Source organism: Miniopterus natalensis, chromosome 17 (assembly GCF_054644295.1).
Source record: "Miniopterus natalensis isolate mMinNat1 chromosome 17, mMinNat1.hap1, whole genome shotgun sequence".
NCBI classification, from domain to species: Eukaryota; Metazoa; Chordata; class Mammalia; order Chiroptera; family Miniopteridae; genus Miniopterus; species Miniopterus natalensis.
In genome coordinates, this window is record NC_142097.1 from 30444559 (window position 1) to 30461224 (window position 16666).

Consider the following 16666-nt stretch of genomic DNA (forward strand, 5'->3'; position numbering starts at 1 on the left):
GCCGGCTTTCCGTGTGCAAGGTTTCCCCCCCCAAAGGCCCCAGCCCGATGCTATGGATCCCTCTTTGGAAGAACACGGCGGGCCTGCAGGAAAGATTTTACCCGCTCCTGCTCTACGCTTCTTAGGGGGCTGTGGGGTTTGGAACGTGTGTGGGGGTGGGGAGTGGGACGGTAAACTCATTTTTTTGGCTGAACCGTGCGAGTAATAAGAGGAGTAAAGAAAGAGAAGGGTTAATGGTGAAAATGACATTTGGCGCTTGGAATAGAGTCTGAGTCTGAGTCCCAGTCAGAGTCAGAGTCAGAGTCAGAGGAGGGGTCTTCTCTGGGCTGCTCATCAGAGGGGCACTTCCACCCCAGGAACACTTGCTGTTCCAGAGGGACCTCCCCCAGGCTCGAAAAATCTCCTTTTACTTAGAAACAAGACTGGACACAAAGTTATTTAGGTGAGGGGATACAGAAGGGTAGGAGAGCAGGGACCATGTCGAGGACCAGGACAAAGAGGAGATTTTTGCCTGTTTCCCTTCAGTGGAAGCCAAAGGTTCAGTCTCTGGGTTCGCAAGGGGGGCATTCTGACTTAGCTACGGATCGTATGCTTTTTGAAGACCTGGAAATTGCTCCTTGGGGAACAAACACACCCTGTGAGGAGCGATGCCATGTGCATTCGATTACTTGCTCATATTTACTTTCAGTTTGCTTTTGCTTGGTGTGGTTGAGTTGGCCAATGTCCAGCAGCCCTGAAGATGCCAGTTCCTCCCGGCCCCCTGCTCAGCCTCTGCGAGCCTTTGATCTGGGCCATCACCCAGGCCAGTTAGATTCAGCGAGGTGCAGGAAGCTGGCCAGTTTTCTCCGTTCCAGTGCTTCTTTGAAGGGTGTGTCTGCGTTTATGTTCTGAAATCATGGACATTTGGGAAAGTGATCTGTGCTTGTGTGTTCGTTTTGGGTAAGAGGTGTGTTATTATTGCTTCTCCCCACCCCACCCCAAGGCACTTTGCTTTGAGATCTGGGATGTTAAAGAGAGATGTGATAGTACCAAGAGGAACAATGGGTATACCTTAGATATAAAATATATTTTACTATTTTCTGGTCAATTTCCAGGCACCAGAAACTCATAAAATTTATGTGGCTATAGAAAGGAAAGCGACCATCTTTTAGGTGCACATCCTGGTCACCATTCTCTGACATCTTGTTCTGAGTCACTATGAAAGATCACATAAACATAAAAAAAAAAGCAAAACAAAACACAGAGTCAGTGAAATCAAAGGACACAGTGGGATCTTAGCAGGGCCTGAGTAAATCATCTCTCACTTCAACAAGAACTGTCATTCTGGCCTCAGATGAGAAAAATTGGTTTTCTTGTTTCAAAATCTGAATATATGCTGACAATGCTACACTCCTGATACATCCCCAGGTATCTTGCATAATCCTTTATATTTAGGTACATTATTTTTTGGAGGCCCAAGATGAGGAAGATGAAAGGTAAAGAGTTATAGCTAATTGGGCTGACACTCTCAGAAGACAAGGGCATGGCACTTTGGTCAGCCTCTCCCAGTGGGCTATGAGTCACGTATTCAGGGGCCTGTAGGATGCCCACCACACTTGCCTTTTCCGGGGAAAGGAAGAGAAGGGACAACCATGACCTCACCCCTTTGCCACTCTTGACACCTGATAGTATGCCTTTCTACAGAAGCAATTAGCCTCTGATTGCAATGTCACTTGTCCTGTCCATAAAATGATGTGACCATTGTGTGACCTCAGTCCACCCCTAATCAGCACATCATTTCTAGGTCTCATCATCAATTTGGTGCTGGGGATTTGAAACCACCCTGCAACATATACATTTTTCTAAAACACTAATAATCTATGACATCCTGCAAAAGTCAGTTAGCTTTCCTTTGTTGCATACTCCTGGATCAGAATATACCTTCTGACCTGATCTCCCAGTTGTATAGTTCTGGTCTTCAATGACTCACACAGGATGAGTGTAACAGGGCTGGCCCGCCTCCAAATAATAAAAAACGCAGTTGAAACCATAGATTTTAAACTCTGTGCTTGAGTAAGAGGAACATCCAGCATATTTTCACAAGTAGTTTTTGCTATGTCCATTTTTTTGGAGAAAGAATGGAGGTGAAATGATGTCACCATTCCTAGGTTTAACTCCAGGGCCCAGACTCCTTCCTTCCTTCTGAGTTGACCCAGCTGATGTGCTCAGTTTGAAGAGAGAAGGAGCCGTGTAACGCAGATCAAACATCTAATATGCAGCCCCTGTAATACAGGCCTATCTCAAATATTTGTATTTTAATTTTATTTATGAAGAAACTAAAACTCAGCAGGGTTAAGTACTTGCCTGGAATCCACAACTAGGAAAAGAGGCAAAGCCAGGGTTCAAGTCCAGGTGCCTCTTCTGTATTGTACTAGGGGGACTCTGCTGCTGCTTCTTATTTTTTATTAGATTAAGTGTTATTAGGAATATCCTAACTTTAGCCTCAGTCCCATTTTCTTGGGTTGAGGATGACATATTCTCACTAGGTTTACTTTTGGAAAAGTGCTCTGAAAAGGGGGTACCTTTTGCTTCTAGGATGATGAACCCTGATGTTGCCTCATCGACATCTGGATATTGAAGTAGGGCTGCGTTACTAAGCGGATTTGGGTAGGACCGAGACACAGGCCAGGCACCAATGGAGTCTGTGGGCGGTACCGTGGCAGTAGGGACATTTCAGAAGTCACCCAGGCCATTCCTCAGCTTCCAGGGGCATTTCGGTTCCACTGATATTTATTGTACTCCTTCCAGGTGGCAGAAACTTGTTCAAGCCAATAAACAAGCAAGACCTCTGTTCTCAGGGAGCTTACAGTACAGGACAGGAAAACCACAGGGCCACCAATGTGGAAATCTTTTTTGCTAGAGGGAATAACAAACTGTTACAGGAGGCCCCGGGGATGGTGAAGTCAGTTCTGGTCTAGGTGGGAAGGAAAGCGTCGTGGCAGACCAGCATTCGACAGTAGGAGCAGGAAAGAAAGGTGATTCTAGGTGAAGGGACAGCCTATATATAAACAGCTCAGAAAAGTGCCAGTCTTCTGGCAGAGAGCTTTGAGTAGCCTACAGGGCTGAATTTTAGATCTCAAAGGGCAGGCAGAGCAGTCAAAATAAGACTGGAAATGGTTTACGGTGAGGTGTTTGCCTGTACATCGAGTTTGGAATTTATTTGGAAACCGATGACGTTTTTGAGCAAGATGACATAGTCAGCTCTGTGCATTATCAAAAGTAGCCCAGCATTAGAGTGTTGAGGTGCACTGGGGAACATCAAATGGGGAAGGCAGAAAATACAATTGGGACGACCATCAGTTAGGAAACCTTTGTCCAGGTGAGAGGTGCTGGGCCTGATACTGGGTCACGCGTGCAGCTTGGAAGTCACTGCAAGGGGAGAATTGGGAAAAGTTGGCAATGAATGTCCCGGGGGGGAGGTGACCAAGGAAGAAGGCTTTGTCAGGTTTCAGAGCCTAAGTGATGAATAACTTAGCGATGCTGTGGGCAGAAGTAGAAGGCCAGGGCAAGGAGCAGGTGCGGGTGGCGGTTATGCGCTTGGTTTTGGTAGCTGGGTATCCGCTTCTCCAGCAAAGAGGCAAAATGCTCGAGAGAGTGGTCTTAGCGCCCGACTGCTGATTCGTGAAGCACTGTCGGAATTGCCAAGTAATGCTGTCAAAGGCTCGCAGATGGATCTCCCGCTAAAGTTAGGAATGAATTTATAGTTCACTTCATTCTATATACGTGTGTGTGTATATATACATATATATATATATATATATATATATATACCATTGCAGACACATATGCAATAGACATGCATGACTGAGATAGCTCACTTTTTGCATAGACAAGAACGTACATAGTTTAAGCATTCCAGTTTGAACCTTTAATTGTACTGACTCTATGCAAAGAATGTATTGATTCAATTTTAAAGTGCAGCTTTAAACTCCTTGGAAACAAGAACGTAGCTATGCAATTCTTTCTATGCAGTGCCTAGAGTGGAAATGAAAACGCTTTCTCCTCCCGTGAATCACCACTCCAAGGTACTACTCTAGAAAGTTCCAGTTTCCCCACTTTACACGTGGAAAAATAGCCTTTGTCTTGCCAATAGCTAATTTTATATTGCCCCATGAGTTAATGCTTCTTTTAAATAAAGCAATCCAAGCTCACTGTGGACTTTCCTAGAAATGTCATGCTTTGGGCCTCACGGAATGTACGCAAATCTTCCTATTGGGTTTACCAAGATCATGTTGACTGGAAAGTCCCCCATAAGTTCCTGGAGGAAAATATCAGCAATTGTGTGTATGTTTATAGAAAGTCTTTGGCAAATAAAAGAACAAATAAATAAAAAATGACACTACACTGAAGTCAGATATAAACTTGAAAACTCAGGTCATTATTCAAGTGGATTACTTCAAAGCATTCAGATATTTAGTGCTAAGTACATTAATTATTCAATTTTATTAAACATTCAATTATTTCATTTTGTCGGAGTTCTTTGGATAGTGGATAGACACCATGTAGCTCTAGCCACAGGATCCACCTAACTAGTAAACCTAAATATTGAGTATTGACTGTATGCTATATACTTTCTATAGATTTATTATTTTACTTAATACTCACAAATAATGGGAGAGGTAGGTACCAGACAGTCTCAATATACAAATAAAGAGATTAAGGGCCCTGCCTTGGAAAGTCACCATTTGGAAAAGTACCAAAGCCTGTTTGACTCCAGAGTTTACCCGCCTAATCCTTATGCAATATGGTTTCTGTGTTCAGATTATGTGCACACTTTCTGTTACTCATAAGGAGTTTCTACTCCACTGAAAATAAACACTTAGGTTTTGAAATGATTGTTTTGCCAGAAAAAATATGCAGCCTCCCTTCCCCAGAATCTCTGTGGTGGTCCACTGATTAAGAATAGGACCAGCTTGAAAAAATGGAAGCATTTTTATCTACATAAAAAGTCTTTGATATCCACAACGTGGGTGGGTAGTGGGCAATGGGACCATTTGTCCAGCCGAACTGAGCTCAAAATAGAACTATTTACCTTATGAACTTACGCTGATCGTGTCAATGCAGAGAACAAATCTCTTGCTTTGTTTAGAAAAAAATTTTCAAGTCTTGCTCACAAGATGATGATGTCTCATTATTTACTTAGATAAACTATGTAGGAACCAGGAATTACTGTCTTTGTAAAAGCAATTGTAAAACTTGCTAAAAGGATCCCAAGTGCAGTGGCCACAGAAAGAGAACACAACGTTTCTTCCCTCGGCCACACTGAGGGGCATTAAGGCCACTCTGAATGCCACCTGGCCACTTGCACCTGGTCAGTAAATCTGCCATCGATAGCGGTGGACGGCTTCCAATTTGATGGGCTCTGTGGTCTCAGGGGAACCTCTCTCCCTGGCCTTATTTCATGCTTTTTATTTTCTAAGTTAAACTTAGCCTGGAAAATTTTCTTGACAGCATTGACAGGACTTGGTCTTTTTCTCTAGGGTCACAGGGTAAGGTTTTGGATCGCTTCCACCACAAAATGAACATTTCTGACTCCCTGCTCTCGTTGTGCAATCAAAACAGCCATGAACTGGAAGTCAGGAAACTTGGGTTTCAATCTCCTTTCCTCTTGGTGGCCTTTCCGACCTCTCCGAGTCCCATCTGTCAGTTCTCAGGGTCCTTTCCTTTTACTCTATTTTTAAAAATCCTATTCGAGCTCATAATATCAGAGAACGTAGACAAGACAACTTGGGGCAATAGTGAACGCTACCATCCAAGCGACCAGGGCAGCTGTAGGAAGTCTCTTTTTTAAAATAATATTCCCGGGCCCAGCATCCGTGAGCAGGGTCATTGACCTCTGCTGTGGACACTCGTCTCTTTCCCTGTGAGGGGGTCCCAGGCATCTGGCTGGGGGACTGACTGCGGGGCGCAGGTTTTCTGCAGCGCCCTCCAGAAATCCAAGCTTTGCAGTGTTGGCGCACCGATTCCACTCCTGCGGGCCCACGGTCAGGGCGCCGAGGGCGTGGGGTGTCCAAGGAGATCCAGCGTTTTCATAAACAGCAACTGGAATTTGGAAGTCAAGCAGCGGGGGCCAGAATTCCCACCTGCGGAGCCTTACTCCGCTGCGACTGATGCGACGTGACGCAAGTCGGAGACCTCAGTTCACAGTTTTATGTGACAGGACGCAGGAGCAGCCAACTCTAGGGAAGGCTGATGGGAAAGCCCAAGGGTGAGCTCCCTGGGAACAGGAAGCAGCGCCGCTCTACCAACGGGGCTTTGAGACAGAGAATTTTGACAGGTTTTGCAGAAGCCGTGGGGCTCCCCGGGGGCCGCCAGGAGGGTGTGCTCCTGTCCCACGGAGCACTCGCATTTCCTCTGGGGCTTCTCCCCGCCCAGGCCGCCGAGCCACAAAGGAGCAGCCCTGCAGCTGTGTGACTTGCGTTAAGGCGGCAGATTCCTTTATAAGCAGCCAGTTCAGGTCCTCGCAGGATGGGTTAGAGCAGAGAAAGGGCTAAGTCTATATATCCCTCTCTTTCCAGGATTCCTTCTTGTGCTTTTTATGGTGGGATTACAGTCTTACCACTGTCAAATAAATGTTGTACAGCAGCGAAGGTTTCGGCCACCTGGGTCAGAACTGCACAGGGAACTTGTCAAAAATACAGGTTTCTGGGCTCCACCCCAGATCTACTGCATTAGTGCACTGACGTGTGTGTGTGTGTGTGTGTGTGTGTTGAAAGGTCAGGAACCTGCATTTTTTTCTCTGCATCTCAAATAAAGTTTGACATCTGCTCCACACTAATCTAGCAGGCCATCGAGCACCCAGGCCTAATTATACCACTCTGCTGGCTAAAGGCCACCGGCGCGCCCCGGCCTGAGCCCTCCCCATGCACCGAGAGAGGCCACGGTTGGATTCCAGGTCAGGGCACGGGCCCGGGGTTCCTGCTTCATCCCCAGTAGGGGGCCTGCAGGAGGCAGCCAACCAATGTTTCTCTCTCCCATTGACGTTTCTCTCTCTCTCCCTTCCTCTGTCTCTCAAATAAATAAAAACGTATTTTAAAAACCATTAGTAGTTCCCCTTCATGGAAGGTCTGGAACCTGAGCCTTACACACAAGGGTCCCCGTGAGCTGGCCTCTCCCTTCCTCTCCAGCCTCAGTCCCAGGTTTAATCAAATTACAAATGCAATACGTCGACGTTCCTCACGTCTTGCCGGCCAGTGTTCTCGGAGAATCAAGACGACAGCTGCTCATCTTTCCTGACTACCTCAGGCATCGCTGCGTCCCCGACAAGTCCTCCATCCTTAGACCAGACAGACCCGAGTCCCTTTCTGCTATGTCCCCATACTGCTCTATGCCAGGCTTTCTCAACCTGGGCACTTTGAACATTTTGGACTGGATGATATATTTTATTGAGATATAACTGGCAAATAACATTATATTAATTTCAAGCGCACAACACAATTATTTGATATGTGTGTATATTGTGAAGCTAACATCACAATAAGTTTAGCGAGTATCTGTCACCACATACAGGGTATCCCCCCAAAATGCGTACACACTTTGAATAATTATAAAGGCAGTGTTTATTAAAATACATTTCATTTTCCAAATGTAACAGAATCAGCTGTTAAAGCATGTTTACACTTTTTTTGAGGACACCCTGTATAATTACAAAACTTTTTCCTTATGATGAGAACTTTTAAGATCTACTCTCATAGCAACTTTCAAATAGACAGTAAAGTATTATTAGCTTTAGTTACCATGCTGTGCATTTTATCCCCAGGACTTACTTATTTTATAACTGGAAGTTTGTACCTTTTGTTCCCCTTCACCCATGTTACCCACCCCCACCCCCTGCCTTTGGCAACTGCCAGCCTGTTCCCTGTATCTATGACTTGTGGGTTTTTCGTTTGTTTGTTTCTTTGTTTTTAGATTCCACCTATAAGTGAGATCATATGGTCTTTGTGTTTCTCTGTCCGACTTATTTCACCTAGCACGATGCCTTCAAGGTCCATCCATGTTGTTGCAAATGGCAGAATTTCCTTTTCTATGGTTGACTAATATTCCATTGTATATGGAAGCTTCTCTGATGTGGGGGGCTGGCCTGTTATTGAAGGATGTTTAGCAGCATTCCTGGCCTCTACCCACAAGATGCCGGTAGCAACCCCTCACTTGTGGGAACCAAAAAATGTCTTCAGATGTTTCCAAATATTTCCCTGGGGTGCAAAATTGTACCTGGTTGAGACCACTGCTCTGTGCATCTATCATAGCCCTCAACACATAATGTAGAAAGCAGCTGTTTGCTTGTCTGCCTCCTCTAAGACTCTGAGAGCCTCTCAAGGCTAGGGCCACACAGAATGAATCCCATTTTCTCCTGTGCCAAAGCATAGCACCTGCTGCATAGTATGCATATAATACACTTTTTAATTTTTATTTTAGCAAAACTTGATTGAGAATCTGATGTCAGAAGACCTAGATTTTAAGCTTATCTTGGTTGTCTCTGCTGCTTGAAATGTTGTGACTGGACGAATCAGCGAGCATCTCCTTACCTCAGTTTCCCTCATTTGGAAAACGAGAATAATAACAGCAGCCTCGCCCCTTCGGGTTGTCATGTGGATGGAGTGAGAGGGGGGTATGGAAAAGCACACGGTGCAGAAAGGAGCGTGGGTAAGGCATGTCCTAAGGGAGGTTGCTGTCGTGTTTGCATCCTCTGGGCGCGACGTCTGGGTGGCAATGAAAGTTCAGGTGTACGCAAACAACATACAACCTTCTGTAACAATCTGGAAGATTTCTTTAATGCAAAACATGATAAATACAAAAAAAAACAAAAACCCCACCTTGTTGAAATGATTAAACCTGCAATGTGGAGTGAGACCCACACAATTACCAAAGAGTTACCTTAAGCACGAGGCCGTACAACACCTAGGACAGCAGAAAGGGCAGGCGCTCTCCTCCCTGTCTCGGCCAGGCCTCCGCGGGCCCCAGGAGGGCTCAGGCCTCGGGGAGCCGTCTCAGCTCCGGGCCTGTCTGACATTCTGTGTCCTCAAGGGCCTGCCAGTTCCTTTCTTTAGACCCTTTTCTGCTCTGTGCTGGGATGGCTGCTTCCTTATTTCCTGACTTTTAATATCAACGATAGGAAATTAGCAGGTTTTGCATCAGCAAGGGCTCAGAATTCACAGTGTAAACTTCTTGTAAACTCCCCCCCCTCTAGTATATCCTATGGCATCCCTCTCCAGTTATTTATTACCTTCAAAAAGTCCCTCTCTCCCCCCCCACCCTACTTTATGACTTCCTCCTGCAGCCTGGGTGTCCCCTCGCGGTTGCCTGTGTGCGCCCAGCGCCGCGGTGGGCTGGCTCTCGTGCCTCTCTCCCTCCTTTTTCCAGGCCGAGCCCAGCTGAGAAGGACCCTTGTTGGATGGAAGTGGACTGTGAGGTCCCGGTACTGCCATCGCCCCCCTCCAGCCGCAGCTGCCAGGCTTTCCTGTTAACCGTTGCGTGCCCCGAGCACATCAGCAGCACAAGCACTCCCGTGTTGTACACTTCTACACAAACGAGTCCAAAAGTCCTAAGCACATATTCTTTTAGGGCTGCAATAGGACCTGGAAACCATCTAGTCGAGCTCTTTCATTTTAAACTCCAGAACACTGAAGACCGAACAGGGTAAGTGACTCAGTACCATTTTCTTTGTGATTATTAACCATCTCAAATAGCCAATCTGAATCCTTCTGTTCTTTTTAATGCATCAGAGTTAATCTTTACTTTCAACTTTTTTTTATACTTCTTACTCTTCTCTTTAAGCTTAAAAAATAATTTCTTTTCAATACGGAAAGGTGGTAGATGTTTTAAAATAGTGTGTTCTGTGTATCTATTTTAACAGTAGCTCATGGTTTAGAGTGATGAACAGTATTTTTTTTTTACCCCCAAGAGACCATTTTCCCCCCATGTAAATTGAAAATAACTCTATTCCAAAAATGTTCTTTCTTACAATTTATTTTAAAAACTTCTTAGGCAGATTACCAAGATTTGTTTGGGAAAAGACTGCCTTTTGGGAAAATTTTCACTGCCCATTAGCCATTAAAATTTTTCTATTTGAGAATTTTGGAGAACTTGAAATATGGATGCACCTGTTTATTAGTTTACCTGAAGAGCTCACTGAAGGCTTGGCTGAGAAGCTTTTTGGAGTCTGCTGCAGCCGGAGAGACTAGGGTTGATCGAAACCAGTGTTTCCTTGGGGACTCAGATCAGAAAGAAACTAAAATGGGTCGGGGAGATTGACATAGGATTCCAAACTTTTGTTTTGCTGAACAAGTGCTTTAGAAAAAGGAAGCCCACCATCATCCATCACCATGGTGTTTTCTTAAAAGAGAGAATTCTTTCGGATAAAAACAAAAAAACAGGATATAAAACCTCAGCCCGTGTTTATTTTTCGTATTTGAGTGCATGTCTCCAAACTGATATTTGGAAACCACCAAATTTAGGTTATTTAATCCAGGAACCAGAGGTGTAAATTATGATGTCAAATCCTATTAAAAAAAAAAAAAAAAAGGAGAACCCAAATTCTTTGATTTGTATTGGTATTAACTGTTGCTCATATCATGTGGCTCTCTAGGGGCCAAGGTATTTCTTACGCCTGAAGATGTCTGGATTATTAGAGAGACAGCATTAGGGAGGTCGGAAAGCTCAGACACACAGGCCTGGGCGAGAGAATCTCGGGCTTTGCCACGCTCCCTACACCACTTAGCCTGTTTGTGCTTTCATTCTTAAAAGAAGGATCTATTTCACAGGATGTTGTGTAAAGTGAAACAATTAATCTGAAAGCATTTAACAAACCAGAAAGTGGTCCGTAGCTGTGAGATTTTTGTCAGGATCTCTAAACTCTTGTGGATTTTTCTTTAGTCGAAGCCTTATCAAGACTATTAATCTGTCTACAATGTCTGATGAAACTTATCAAAATATATTGAACATAAGCTATTGTAGTTTGTAAAGTATATGCCAGTGCCTGGCCAAAAAAAAAAAAAAAAATAGTCACTCAATTATTTTTAATATCCTTTACTCAGTAAAAGTGTATATTCTGACACTTCCCATAACATAATGCCAAATGTTTTACAGTGTAAGTGACTGTCAAACTGCAATTATGCGCCTGTGATCTTTTGAAAGTTTTCTTGGAAAAAGGAGTGAAAAGGAAATCGAATAGCTTTTATGTTATGAAACCTTTCAACCCAGCTACACAGGGGCCTTTCCACTTCACTTCCTTCTTTCGCTCCTCTGCGCCCTCTACCGACCGCAAATCTGTATTAAATTGGCAAATTTAACTGTTTTGAACAGAAAGGTCACAATTTTACCGTCTGTGACTGACAGTTATAACACGAAAATAACTGCTTTAAAGAATCATGGTACTCTCTTTCTCCTTTGTTAAAAAAAAATAGGTTTTTATTGATTTTAGAGAAAGAGGAAGGGAGATGGAGAGAAAGAAACATCAGTGAGAGAGAAACGTCTATCAGCTGCCTCCTGCACGGCCCCCACTGGTTTTGAGCCTGAAACCTGGGCCTGTGACCTGACTAGAAATCGAACCCGTGACCTCTTGGTGCATGGGACGAGCCACACCGGCCAGGCTCCTTTTTCCTTTTAAATGACACCAGGGAAACCTGGTGTAATAATGTAAAGATTAGGTATTAGAGATAGATAATAAAATAAGTAGAAAAAATCAAATGTTTACTTTCAATAGAACGGTCAACATTTTCCTGTATCTTCAATTTTCTCTCTATACAATGAATGTTATTTTCGTACAAAAATAGGATCATGCTGTTTTTATATAATTTTTACAAACTGACTTTTAGCACTATCCATATATGGCAAACATCTTTCCACATCAGTAACTGGACCATCAGAAAGGCTACACTCCGTTCCATCGCAACGATGTCCCGTAATGTCTTCATGTATTTATAAAGTGCACATTGAGTCTGCTTTTAGCTTTTCCCATTGCTGTTTTCTTTTTTTAATTTTCTTTTTATGTCCCATTTTCTCCATGAAGATATGTCAGAAGTTAGAGCCAACATTGATGATAGTCCATCATTAATATCAGGGGCTAAAAATGATACACCAGTACTCATAACCCCCCAAGGGACTGTATTGCCAAGTATTTCTCCTGCCCCTTTCCATTTCCTGCGCTGCTTATTGTTTCTTACTAACTGGCATGAAAATACATCCATCATCAGCAAAGCGCAAGCGTTTTAATAAGATTTAAATCTTTTCCTCAATAACATTTAAGAAGACATTTCATCTCCAAAATGAGAGTTGACAGTCATGAAGAAGGAAAAGTCTGAGTCTGGAAAGAGTGGGTGAAAATTAGAGCTACATTTGCCCTGTTCAACTCCCAGTGAAGGAATAAGTGTCTTAGCTTATACTGAAAAAAAAAAACACCAAAAAACCCAATTAGTGAAGCTAAAGATAAACTGGAGAGTTCTCTTAAGACTCGTAGGAAAATAATTAATAATTGAAAATAATGAGAGAAAAAAGTTAAGAAGTAAGGAGCCCAGCCCTGGCCGGGTGGCTCAGTTGGCTGGAGTGTGGTCCCATACACATAAAAAAGTTGCGAGTTTGATTCCTGGGGAAAATACCTGGGTTGCAGGTTCCATCCCGGGTGGGATGCATATAGGAGGCAACCGACTGCTGTTTCTCTCTCACATCGATGTTTCTCTCTCTGTGTCTCTTTCTCTTCCTCTCTCTCTAAAACAAAACAAAACAAAACAAAACAAAACAAAACAAAACAAAACAAAACAAAACAAAACAAAACAAAACAAAACAAAACATATCCTTAGGTGAGAGAAGAAAGAAAGAAAGAAAGAAAGAAAGAAAGAAAGAAAGAAAGAAAGAAAGAAAGAAAGAAAGAAGAAAGAAAGAAAGAAAAAGAAAGAAGGAAAGAAGGAAAGAAGGAAAGAAGGAAAGAAGGAAAGAAGGAAAGGGAAGAAAGGGAAGAAAGGGAAGAAAGGGAAGAAAGGGAAGAAAGGAAGAAAGGAAGAAAGGAAGGAAGGAAGGAAGGAAGGAAGGAAGGAAGGAAGAAAGAAAGAAAGAAAGAAAGAAAGAAAGAAAGAAAGAAAGAAAGAAAGAAAGAAAGAAAGAAAGAAAGAAAGAAGGAGACCAAAGGGTTTAGTCTATGCAAAGTAGAAACTGCAGAGCAGGAACTGGGGCCAAGAGAAAGAAGCACAAATAAAAGCAATAGAAGACAACACTTTTGAGCTAAAGAAATATCCGGGTTTGAAGCCGTAAAAAGACTTACCGAAAATAAATGAAACGCGGGTCTAGGTAGGTCCAGGCAAAATTCTGGAATATAAAAGGGAAACCAAACTTTCTGCACAAATTGAGGCTTTTAAAAGAAAGCAAATATGCATTCGGGAGAACACAAGTCAAGTTATTCTCCCCGAAGCTAAGTGCCCATCCTCAGTGTTTATAGAACTTGGAAGAGGGATGAAAAGGAAGAATTGAAGGGTACTGAAGACATAGCATATACGTTTTAAAATTGAGCAATGAAATCATCCTTTTAAAACATGTTGCAAATGTAAAAATATAGTTCTCAAACGAGAAGACATATATATTGTAAACCACAATGGTACTAATTCAGGTTTTCATTCCAAAATAACATAAGCCAACCCAGGAAATAGCAGAGGTTAGTGAGAGGCAGTATAAACTCACTACATATTTGTTTTACTTTACACAGGGGAAGTCAGTTATAATTGTTTTGTTCTTGATACTAGCATAGATGATATATATATTAAAAAACCTAACCATTAGTAGGAATTTCTTCTCTCCCTTTTTTAAAATTTCTACTTTCCCTTCTTTTGTAAGACAGGCATATCCCATATATGTCTTCTGTTTTAGTTATCTGGTACTGCTTAACAAGCCACCCTAAATCTCAGTGGCTTCCAACAGCGACCATTATTTGTTTGTTCCTGAATTTGCACTAGGCGAGGCTCAGTGGGGCCAGCCCCCCCCCCCCGCCCCTGCAGTGTCAGCTGGGGTGGGCTAGAGGACTTCAAGTTGACTCACGTGGCTGGCAGGGTGGCACCGACTGCTGGCTGGGAGCTCAGCCAGGGCTGTGGGCCAGGGCCCTCAGATCTGTCCCCAGGGATCTTTGCAGGCTGCTTGGGCTTCCTTGTGTCATGGTGTCTGGGCTCTGAGCGAGAGTTCCAAGAGAAACGGGGAGCTGCACTGACTTCTATGACCTGGCCTTGGAAGTTACAGAACATCACTGCTGAGGGCCCAGAGGCCCACTAGGATTCAAGGTGAAGGGACACAGACTCTACCTCTTGGTGGGACAAGTGTGAAAGTCACATCATAACAGATTATGTGGGATCAGAGATATTGTTGTGGCTATTTTTTTGAAAATACAATTTGTCTATTTTTCAATTACTAAAGGAAATAAGTATTTAAAAATCTCCTCATGAGAGGGTAAAGGGGGGGGGAATTGGGGGACCTCTGTAATACTGTAAACAATAAAAAAAAAGAAAAAGTTATTACAGTACACACACACACAAAATAAAACAAAATAAAATAAAAGCCTCCTCATATATGGCTTATTTACCTTCGTAGTTATAAGAAATGGCTAGGCTTAGAAAGATCTGGAATTGAATCCTGTTTGTAATATTTACTTTCTGTGTATCTATGGATGGGTCACTTAGTTTTTTTTAAACCATCTGTGAAAGGGAAATATTGACATACAACTTGTAGTTTGTAGTGAGAAATGTACTATTAAGTACTGAGCATAGTCTCTACTCATATAATCAGTCAATACGTGGTAGTTTTAAAAAAGACAAGGACGGCTATGATATCATTGTTCCAGAAGTCCTAGCCCAGTAATTTTCAAGTTCATTGTGAGCAGTAGAACCCCCTCATAAACTCTTTCGCAGAGCCCCAATGTAGAAAACCAAGGGAAGCTTCCCTCTTGTTTGTGAGGCAAGGATGGGAAGGCTGGAGCTGTACCTGCATTATGGAGCCAGAGGCATCTCGTTGGACATAGTGCAAACCACTGTTCCAGCCCATATAATGACGCTGGAAAGGAAATCATTGGTATAGCTCATGGAAAGGCTATGGTGAACTTACCTATGTCATTTCCGCTGACAATATGATTGTCTATGTAGAAGACTGAGAAGAACTTAAAAATTAATGAAACTAACCAAAAACAATGTAGTATGGTGGTGACCAGTATATATATTTATATATATATTCATATATATATATGTACATATATATATATACACATATTCATATATAGAATTCATGTATATATACCTATATATACATATATATGAATATCAACAGGATCCTGATACTAATTCACTCAACAGATATTTATGTGCCAGGTGTGAGCTTGTTACTGGGGAGGCCGAGGTGAGAGGGACGGACAGGCCTTTGCTATTGAATTTATGCTTTGATGGAGGAGACAGCTGCTCAACTAATTACAGATCAAGATCAGTGCTGGAAAGCAATTCAAATTTATTAGTTCACTTTTTATTGTTTTCCTCCTGCCCCCACTGAGGCACAGGTCCAATTGCCAGTGGCCATCAATTTTATTCAGGAAATAGAAACCAAAGGCTGAGATAGCAAATAAAAGAGGTTGGGGGAGGAGAGTCCTTGGAAGAAAGATTCAGGCTGATACCAGAAGGACGAAAATGAATGAAGAGCGTGGGGAGAGCAGTTTGGCAGAGAAAAGAAGAGGGCCATGCTCCTGAGGCGAGCAAGCACTTAGCATGAGCCAGAAACCCAAGAGCAGCAGGCTGGAGCCTGGTGAGTGAGGGGAGGGTGGAGAAGACAGGAATGGAGATTCAGGAAGGGCCAGCAGGATGGCATGACCCTGTAGGCTAGGGTGAGAAGTGTGAATGTTATTTAATGCAATGTGAAGCCTGTCAACTATTCTTGTAAGGCGGGGACAGGATCAATTCAGCATCTGACATTTTTAATACAGCTCTCTGTGTATGTCCATGTGGGGAATGGACTCCAGCAGGGAGACCAACCAGTCAGAAGGTCACTTGGCAGTCAGGGGAACAGCGATGGTGGCTTCGGCTAGGGAGGCCAGTGCAGATAGAAAGAAGTGAACAAATTCAGGCTACGTGGGCCGTAGAAATAGTAAAACCTGTTGACAAGTTATATGCAGGGTTTGAAGGAAAGAGGGGAGTATCCTTGTAAGGTTTTCGAACTTCCAAACAAATGTGATTTGTCCTCATGGACACACAGCCCTAGTGAGATAGTGAGTAAAACGGACCCGAGTGAGTCCTTTCCTCAGCTAGAGCTCATCTAAATTAAGTCAACTAAAATAATGAGAGGCACCATCCACATTCCCAGACGAAGACAGCCAGGCTTCGGATCCAAACTTGAGACCTCCACTCGACGAGAGGGTTCCAGGTGTACAGGAAAAAAAAAAGGCACTGGTATTTATGCTGATTAATACGAGAGTGCAGATCTGCAGTCTGGGGAGCACAGCCCAAGTGAAACCCTAGCCCCTTGGTCTGAAACGCCCTGGAGCTGAACTCGGATCCCCGTGGCGATTAGTCAGGGCAGCGGAAGGGACTTGTAATACAATACTTCCAGCTCGCTCTGGAATCTCCTTACTGGAAGGTGCATGATGACTTTATTCTCTGACCCCTTCCAGGATTCCAAC

The 16666-nt window shown here is 43.3% G+C and overlaps 1 protein-coding gene across 3 annotated transcripts in view; it reads left to right on the forward strand.

The window, feature by feature from the left end:
* Positions 1-9512: 9512 nt before the first annotated feature.
* The window catches only part of PCTP (phosphatidylcholine transfer protein), a 29282-nt gene continuing 22128 nt past the window's right edge, over positions 9513-16666 (forward strand). For all 3 annotated transcript variants that reach the window (XM_016207206.2, XM_016207208.2, XM_016207209.2), the window contains exon 1: positions 9513-9675. The gene's annotated coding sequence lies outside the window, so the exon portion shown is untranslated. The remainder of the gene's footprint in view (positions 9676-16666) is intronic.